Below are 9,866 nucleotides of genomic sequence, written 5' to 3' on the forward strand. Positions count from 1 at the left end.
TAACTAATACAGAGCAGCTTGCCAGGTTCCTCTGTCCATGGAATTCTCCAGGCAAGAATACTGGAATGGGTAACCATTCCCTTCTCCAGAAGATCTTCCTGACCCAGGGATTGAACCAGGTCTCCAGCCTTGCTGCCAGATTTTTTTACCATGTGAGCTGCTAGGGAAGCCCCCCTACAGAAGCCTACTAAATTCTTACTTGATCTGTATAAGCAGAGCAGTTTTAGGTCAAGTAAACAAGTCTAACCTGAATCATAAAAACAGAGGGTCATAGCCCTTTAATCAGCTCTAAGACTTGAGCCAGTACACAGACCCAGAACCCTTTGAATGAAGGAGAGGCCAGTCCTGTTAAGAAAGAAGCCCAATAAGTCTGACAGATGTTGCTGCCCTGGAGCGTCACGTGCCAGTCAGCCATGGTCAACCCATTGCCATCAATGGCAAGCCCCTAGATGGTGTCTCCTTAGAGGTAAGGGACCTGGAAACCAAGAAGTGGTTGCTCGTCCAATCCTTAAAGCTATGTTAACAGATTGGAGTTGTTTGCAGGCAAATTTCCAAAAACAGCAGAAAACTTTTGTGCTCTGACTACTAGTATAAAGGTTCCTGATTTCATAGAATAATTCCAGGATTTAGGTGTCAAGGTGGCGACTTCACATGCCATAATGGCACTGGTGGCAAGTCCATCTATGGGGAGAAATTTGATGATAAGAATTTTGTCCTGAACATACGAGTCCTAGCATCTTGTCCATGGCGAGATAAACGGCTCCCAGGTTTTCATTCACACTGCCAGGACTGAATGGTCAGATGACAAGCATGTGGTCTTTGACAAGGTGAAAGACAGCATGAATGTTGTGAAAGCCATGGAGTGCCTCAACCCAGGAATGGTGAGACCAACAAGAAAATCACCACTGCAGACTGTGGACAAAGCTAATAAATTTCACTTGTGTTTTATCTTAACCACCAGACCACTCCTTCCGTAGCTCAGGAGAGCACACCTTCACCCCCATCTGCTTGGAATATCCTGTGGTCTTTGTGCTCCCACTGCAGTTCTTTGGGTTCCATATTTTCTTTGGGTTCCAGCTGGATTGCAAAGTTTATGATTATGAAATAAAAACTTAACAAAAAAAGAAAGTGAAGACTCCAGTACCCTGCTAAAAGGTGTACTGTTAATCTTTCTCCCAGTCTTCCCTAAAGGGACCTACATTTTTATCAGGGCTACTATGCATTTAGGAAAAGGAAGTAATCAGAACTTTTAGGATTTAGACACTGGCTCTAAACTGACACTAATTCCAAGAGATCAAAATGTTACTGTGGTCTACCAGTCAGAATATGAGCTTATGAAAGTCAGGTGATTGATGGAGTGTTAGCTCAGGTCTGTCTCACAGCAGGCCCAGTGAGTCCTGAACCTATCCTTGGTTATTTCCTGAGTTCTGGAATGCATAACTGGAATAGATATACTTAGATGCTAGCAGAATTCTCACATTGGTTCCCTGATCTGTGAGCTTAAATAGTGAGAAATGCCAAGTGGAAGCCACTAAGACTGCCTCTACCTAAGAAAATAGTAAGCTGAAAGCAGTGCCACATTACTAGAGAGACTAGAAATTAGTGCCATCATCAAGGACTTGAAAGATAAGACGGTAGTAATTTCCACCACAATCCCATCTCCTTCCACCTATTTGACAAACACAGAAGATAAATAGATCTTGGGCAGTACCAGGTGATCATTCTAAGCTCAGCCAGGTGATGACTCCAGTTGCAGCTGCTGTAAGAGATGTGGTTTCACTGCTTGTGCTAATTAACACATCCCCTGGTAGCTAGTGGCTTCTCTGGCAACTCAGATGGCAACTATTGATCTAGCAAATGCTTTTTCCTCCATTCCTATCCATAAGGCCCACCAAAAGCAAGGGATCAATATACCTTCACTGTCCCTCTTCAGAGACCTATCAACTCTCCTGCCCTAAGCCATAATCTAGTTCACAGGGCCCCCTCTTCCTCAAGATACACATTGGCTCATGGTAATGATGAAATTATGCTGATGGGACCTAGTAAGCAAGAAGTAGCAACTACTCTAAGATTTGTGAGTAAGACATTTATGTGTCAGAGGGTAAGAAACAAATTAGACAAAGGTTCAAGGGCCTTCCACAGCAGTGAAATTCTTAAGGGTCTAGTGGTATAGCTAGTCGAGATACCTATTCTGCGGCAAAGGATAAGTGGTTGCATCTGATCCCTCCTACAACCAAAAAACAGGCACAATGTCTCAGGGGCTCTTTGGATTTTTTGAGGCAAAAATATTCCCCTCATCTAAGTGTATTATTCCAGCCCACTTTTCAAATGACCCCAAAACATCTTTTGAATGGGGCCCAGAACAAGAGATGCTTCTGCAAAAGGCCCAGGCCACAGTGCCTGCTGCCCTGCCACTAAGACCACATGAACTGGCAGGTCCAATGGTCTCCTACTGACATTTCAGGTAGGAGGCTCTTTGGGGCCCTACAGGTGAATGTCGGTGCAGTTCCTTAGGATTTTTGAGCAAATCTCTGCCATCCTCTGCAGATAACTACTCTCCCTTTGATGAATAGATCTCAGCCAGCTGTACTGGGCCTTCAGAGAGACTCAGTGCTTGACCCCGGGCCAAGTTACCAGGCAACCTGAGTTGCCCATTGTGAACTAAGGGTTATCTGGCCCATTAAGCCATCAAGCTGGGCATGCACAGCGGCACTCCAACACCAAATGGAAGTGGTGTATATGTGATAGGGCCAAGCAGTCCTGTACACAGTGAAACTGCCTTTCAAAGACTCAGTTATAGTACCAGCTAGGTGGCAGTAACTTGTAGGTGAGGTTCTCCAGAAGACTGTGTGGGCTCAGAATCAGCATCCAATATATTATCTGTCTCATAGCCAGGATGCAAGGGTCCAGGAATCAAGGGGTGGGAATGGGAGTCGCATCACTCATTCTTACCACTAATGACCCACTGGCCAAATGTTTGCTTCCTGTTCCCATGGCCTTAGGCTCAGATGGCCTGTAGATATTTATTCTAAAGGGAAGAATGCTTCCACCAGGGAATGCAATGATGATTTTATTGAACTGGAAGTTAATATTGCCGCCCCATCACTTTGGGCTTTTTGTGCCTCTGAACCAGGCAAAGAAGGGAGTCAGTGAGCTGGTTGGTGTGACTGATCCTGGCCACCAAGAAGAAAGGGGATTACTACTCTACAATGGAGGTGAGGAAGAGTATGTTTGGAATAGAGAAGATCCCCTGGGAATTCTCTTAGTGATTAAGGTCAATGGAAAACTACAACAGCCAAATCGAGGCAAGACTTCCACTGGCCCAGAACCATCCAGAATGAAGGTTTGGATCACTTCACCTTGCAAAGAACTATGACCAATTGAGGTGCTTGCTGAAGGTAAAAAGAATACAGAATGAATAGTAGAAGAAGGTAAATACCAGGATGACCAAGTGACCAATTTCAAAAACGAGAACTGTAATTTTCATGAGTATTTGCTCCTTGTTTTGTTATGAATATGTACATATACCTTTGAGGTTTTCTTCTCTCCTTTATCCCATTATCTTGAAACATAAGATGTATTGACTTTATATCATAGTATTTAAGTAGTGTTAACTTTACTTTGTGGTATTTAAGTTACAGGATATCAAGAAGAATAAACATCACTTGAGGACTTCTGATGAGGAGGTTAGTGTGTAAGTAACAGCCCTTGATCACAGAAAGGGTGAGGGGGATGTCTCTTAAAATCACTCCATCATTTGAAATCTGGAGTAGAAGAAGTTGTCCAAGGAGTAGCTTGATAGACCCAGGGCCCACCTCTAAGGGCCTCTAGCAGAGCAGATATGCATCTGACACCCCAACACCAGCCTCTGTGACTTTACAGGCTGTGATTAATGTCTGAGACTCTCCCTTGGCCTCACACTAAAGAAGTCACTTTCCTTTGAGAAGATGAAGGAGCTTCAATTATGAGCTTGTCTTCAGTAAACACATTAAGCTGAAGACTAGAGGCCTTTACCCATTTCTCCCCTGAATTATATATACCCTAGAAACCTTGTATGACCTCAAGAGGGAGGAATTGAGAACCCTAAATCAATAACTGAAACTGGAGACATGTCCAGCTGGGGCTAACCTTTGCCTATTTATATTCATTTAGTCATAAAAATAAATGTGACGTTTCTTGAGTCTTAGGGTCATGGAGTAATTTGTATCTATTACATTTATATGAAAAGTTTCACAAAGTCAGAGAAATAAATCATAATCAGTTATACAGTTGATGGTTGACTTTATTGTTATTATTGAATCACTACACTTGCTCTGAATCTTTCTGAGCTAGGCTTAAGTTCTATGTCTAATGGCAGTGCTAGGAGTACAAGGACCAGGAAGACACTCAACCTTGATGATGGCTCAGTATACACTTGTAACTGCAGCAGCATTCCATAATTCTCCCGTGGAGGGGCTCTACCTTCTGATGTCGTTTTGTCTTCTCACTCCACTCCTTCTCCCTCTTTTTAAAAAAATTTACCCAACATTTATTGTTAGATTTCTGTGTGCTGGATTTTGAAGATAACAAGGAAATAGGAAATCCATGTTCTTGAGGACCTTATAGACCAGAGGCATACAAGAAAAAGAACTCAGAATGTGATTTGTCAGGATATCACAATGGGCCAGAAGAGAAACCTGTGGCTCAGCCTTTTGTCTCCATTTTTCAAAATGAGGAGAATAATATTTTCCAGCCAACAAAATCATGAAACAAACTGGATGAATGTTCCAAGAGCAGAAAGTAAGTTAGTGAGTCACATCACAGAACAACTATATCCCAATTAATACAAGACTGTTCCATGCTGGAAATCAGGCAGAATGATTTGGCAGTGACTCTTAAAAAACAAGTGTTGACATCATTGTCAATTTCAATTACCAGGGACTCAAGTTTCCACAGTGGTTAACAGGATTGTGCTCACAAACCTTTCATTGTGGAATTTAGGATCCTTGAACATCATCATGGGTGTGGTTTAAAAGAAGTCACCTGACAAATATATACAATGGAACATTACTCAGCTATTAAAAAGAATGGAATAATGCCATTTGCAGCAATATGAACGGACCTGCTGCTGCTGCTAAGGTGCTTCAGTCGTGTCCACCTCTGTGCGACCCCATAGACGACAGCCCACCAGGCTCCCCCGTCCCTGGCATTCTCCAGGCAGGAACACTGGAGTGGATTGCTATTTCCTTCTCCAATGCATGAAAGTGAAAAGTGAAAGTGAAGTCGCTCAGTCATGTCCAACCCTCAGTGACCCCATGGACTGCAGCCTTCCAGGCTCCTCCGTCCATGGGATCTTCCAGGCAAGAGTACTGGAGTGGGGTGCCATTGCAGCCTACCTAGAGAGTATCAAATCAAGTGAAGTTAAGCCAGAGAAGGAGAAATATCATATGACATTCCTTATATGTAGAATGATACAAATGAGTCATTCTGAAATTAATCAAATGAATGAATGAATACAAATAAATCAAAAAGAAAGGATACAAATGAACTTACAAAACAGAAAGAGACTCACAGACTTAGAGAATGAACTTACAGTTACCACGGGGGAAGGATGGGGTTAGGGATAGTTAGGGAGTTTGGAATGGACATAGACACACTGCTGTATTTACAATGGATAACCAACAAGGACCTACTGTAACTCTGCTCGATGTTATGTGGCAGCCTGGATGGGAAGGGAGTTTAGGGGAGAATGGATACATGTATATGTATATTGGCTGAGTCCCTTTGCTTTTCACCTGAAACTATCACAACATTGTTAATCAACTATACCCCAATACAAAATAAAATTTTTCTTTTTTTTTTAATAAAAGAAGTCACCTGTTAGCCCTCCCACAGTGTCACCATGCTGAGAATAGGAGGCTAGATTCTAGATTCCTAACCTTACTCCTATGCCCCCACCTCCAGCCTTCTTCCAGGGCAAAGACCAAGGACCCACTCATCCTGATGGGGAGAAAGAGGAGATCTCCCATAATGCTCTTCCTTTGATTACAGGCGGGTATTTCTCATCCCAGCTGTTATGTTTCCAAGAAACCTGAGAGGCCTACTGTCTGAAAGTTGTTACCCAAGGAATATGGACCTGTTTAACTGCAAAATCTCACATCTTTGACTTTTGCGACTCTTGCTTATTTAGTAATAAACAAGATTATTATTTAATCTTGGACTGAATGATTGTAATGAATGACTATTTCAATTATACAGCTAAACTCCCTGTACAGTCCATAGAAATTTTACATACAAAACAGAGAAACAGAGAGAAGAATACATCTTGAATGTTAATTTCCTAAAAGAAAAAGGAAAAAAAAAGGGAAATCAAGTAAAAAATTAATAAAATATTTTTATGCATAAATATTTTCATTTTTATAGTGTGGCACTAGTTTTTATAGCCCTCTTTCAATGTGCTTGTTTTAATGCCTTTTATTTGGCAAGTTCAATAGTTAAATGCATCTTTAAAAAACCCAGATTTCTCTGAAATGTATACATCATTGGCAAATGGATTTTGGACATATTATCTAGTACAAACTCTTTCATTTGAAAGATCAAAAATACTGTTAAAACAGTGTTGAATTATTTGTTTGAATTAACCTGCATAATGAAGAACCATAGGCAAAAGAAAAAAGATGAGGCACAGTTTTCCAGCATCCAAATGCTTATTCTTGCTCAAAATTTCAGCTCATGGCATAGACCACAGTAGGTAATTGAGAGCAAAACATCCAACTGCTAAGCAGAAAACCTTGGAGGGGGATTTTCAAAATGCATCCTAAGTTGACTAAAGCCCAGAATGTCTTGAAACTTCAGAAGTGACAATAAAACCTAGGTCCTATTATAAATTATATGTGGTGACTTCAGCTGAATCAAAATTAAACAAAGCACCAACCTAGTAATTAAAAATGTTTAAAATTTTAAATTGCACAAATAACATGTCCAAGTGTTGCCGTTAGACTATAATAGCACTATGCCATCTTCATTTTTCCTTTTCCTCTTGAGTTGAGACCCATTAACAAATTGGATTGGGATATTTGTGGGTCTGTGCTTTCATCTGGACGAGATGTTGGGATTAAACCAGAAGTCAGTGCAGACACAAAACCAGGAGAGAGAGGACAAGCAGAAGTAGCAAAGGCACCGCTGCCAAATCCCGTCAATAAAGTCTGGGTGGTGGGCGGGTGATCGCTGAGTGCAGCCCCTCTCCCCCTCTGCAGGCTCCCTTCCCAGTGGACAGTCAGGCCAGCTGTCTAGGCGGCAGGACTAGCCCTCCTCTCCCAAGCCCAGACCTGTGGGAAAATCTTCATTGGCTAGTAATTGATTCCACCCTGCCAGCTCCATTACCCCAGGCTCCAGTCAAACTGGCAGCAAGCTGGGGAAGGCAGTCCACTGAAGGGGTGAGGGGGTGGGAGCAAAGGCCATCAGACCCCCCCTGCAATTAACACTAATCTGAAAATTGGCCTCTGACAGCAAAGCCCAGCACCTGACAGCTAATTACTTATGTCAGGCTGATGTGCACTTCACATGGAAAGGTTATTTATCAGAGACCGGACTGTGTTCCTCCTCCCCCACATTTTTTTCTGTTTGTCTTAGTTGCAAACAGTGGGGAATTGTTCCTGGTTGCTTAGATCCTGGAAACCCTGGAAGTTCTTATACTTCATTTAACTGACAGGCTCCTAAATATCCTTTCTAAGACCTGGCCCACGTGTGTTGTGCTGCCCACCTGGACTGGTGGCCAGAGAAAGATGGAGATATCCCAGAGGGCGGGCCTCATCTCCTTTTATAAATGGAGCCAAAGTAGTGGAGACATGGGAAATCTAAATAATCAACATAGATGCAATGAGAAATCCAAGACGGGCAAACCAACTTTGTACATCTCATTTTCAAAAAGCCAGTCTGATGTATGGATACCAAGGGGGAAAAGGGTGGAGGTGAGAGTAATTGGGAGACTGGGATTGACTCATAAGCTCTATTGATACTATGTATTAATATAAAGTAGACAACGGATGGGAGCATAGTGAATAGCACAGGAACTCTACTTAAGGTACTGCAGTGATCTGAATGGGAGGGAAATCCAAAAAGGAGGGGGCATAGGTATATGTATGACTGACTCATTTTGCTATGCAGTAGAAGCTAACACAACATTTTAAAGCAACTATATACTTAAAAAAAATTAATTAATAAAAGAAAAAAAATGGAACAAACAGCCAGTCCACACAGAGAAGATGCATCAAGGACTTATTCTACAAATGGAATCAAAAGCATGCTGTCTTAAGTTATTTAAAAATATTTTCTCTAATCTTCATATATCTATAGAGTAAGTGTCTAGGTGACCCACTCAGATATACTACCTTTAAGTTGGTGATTTGATCTGCCTTGCCAATAATAAAAGTGTTTATCAGTGGGGAAGAGGAGTTTATATGAGACTTTCCCTTTCTACTTTGCCTTTTCAGTCAACAAATATTTTCTGAGCATATATTTAATATGTTAGTCATTGTGCTGTGTCCCGGGCACATGAGACACTTTTTTCCCTCTTAGGATGGGTTGGAGAGTGACACAGACAAGTAAGGAAATTATAATACGGTGTTCAGTTCAGTTCAGTCACTCAGTCGTGTCCGACTATTTGCGACCCCATGAATCACAGCACGCCAGGCCTCCCTGTCCATCACCAACTCCCGGAGTTCACTCAGACTCACATCCATCGACTCAGTGATGCCATCCAGTCATCTCATCCTCTGCCGTCCCCTTCTCCTCCTGACCCCAATCCCTCCCAGCATCAGAGTCTTTTCCAATGAGTCAACTCTTCTCATGAGGTGGCCAAAGTACTGGAGTTTCAGCTTTAGCATCATTCCTTCCAAAGAAATCCCAGGGCTGATCTCTTCAGAATGGACTGGTTGGATCTCCTTGCAGTCCAAGGGACTCTCAAGAGTATTCTCCAACACCACAGTTCAAAAGCATCAATTCTTCGGCGCTCAGCCTTCTTCACAGTCCAACTCTCACATCCATACATGACCACAGGAAAACCATAGCCTTGACTAGACGGACCTTAGTCGGCAAAGTAATGTCTCTGCTTTTGAATATACTGTCTAGGTTGGTCATAACTTTTCTTCCAAGGAGTAAGCGTCTTTTAATTTCATGGCTGCAGTCACCATCTGCAGTGATTTTGGAGCCCAAAAAAATAAAGTCTGACACTGTTTCCACTGTTTCCTCATCTATTTCCCATGAAGTGATGGGACTGGATGCCATGATCTTCATTTTATGAATGTTGAGCTTTAGGCCGATTTTTTCACTCTCCACTTTCGCTTTCATCAAGAGGCTTTTTAGTTCTTCTTCACTTTCTGCTGTAAGGGTGGTGTCATCTGCATATCTGAGGTTATTGATATTTCTCCTGGCAATCTTGATTCCAGCTTGTGTTTCTTCCAGTCCAGCGTTTCTCATGATGTACTCTGCATAGAAGTTAAATAAGCAGGGTGACAATATATAGCCTTGATGTACTCCTTTTCCTGTTTGGAACCAGTCTGTTGTTCCATGTCCAGTTCTAACTGCTGCTTCCTGACCTGCATACAGATTTCTCAAGAGGCAGGTCAGGTGGTCTGTATTCCCATCTCTTTCAGAATTTTCCAGTTTATTGTGATCCACACAGTCAAAGGCTTTGGCATAGTCAATAAAGCAAAAATAGATGTTTTTCTGGAACTCTCTTGCTTTTTCCATGATCCAGCGGATGTTGCCAATTTGATCTCTGGTTCCTCTGCCTTTTCTAAAACCAGCTTGAACATCAGGAAGTTCACGGTTCACGTATTGCTGAAGCCTGGCTTGGAGAATTTTGAGCATTACTTCATTAGCATGTG

General features: G+C 42.2%; 1 pseudogene; it reads left to right on the forward strand.

Annotated features, from left to right (window-relative positions):
• The first annotated feature begins 327 nt into the window (after positions 1 to 327).
• On the forward strand, positions 328 to 928 carry LOC114116427 (peptidyl-prolyl cis-trans isomerase A-like; annotated as a pseudogene).
• The last annotated feature ends 8,938 nt before the right edge of the window (positions 929 to 9,866 follow it).

This window comes from Ovis aries, chromosome 9 (assembly GCF_016772045.2).
Source record: "Ovis aries strain OAR_USU_Benz2616 breed Rambouillet chromosome 9, ARS-UI_Ramb_v3.0, whole genome shotgun sequence".
NCBI classification, from domain to species: domain Eukaryota; kingdom Metazoa; phylum Chordata; class Mammalia; order Artiodactyla; family Bovidae; genus Ovis; species Ovis aries.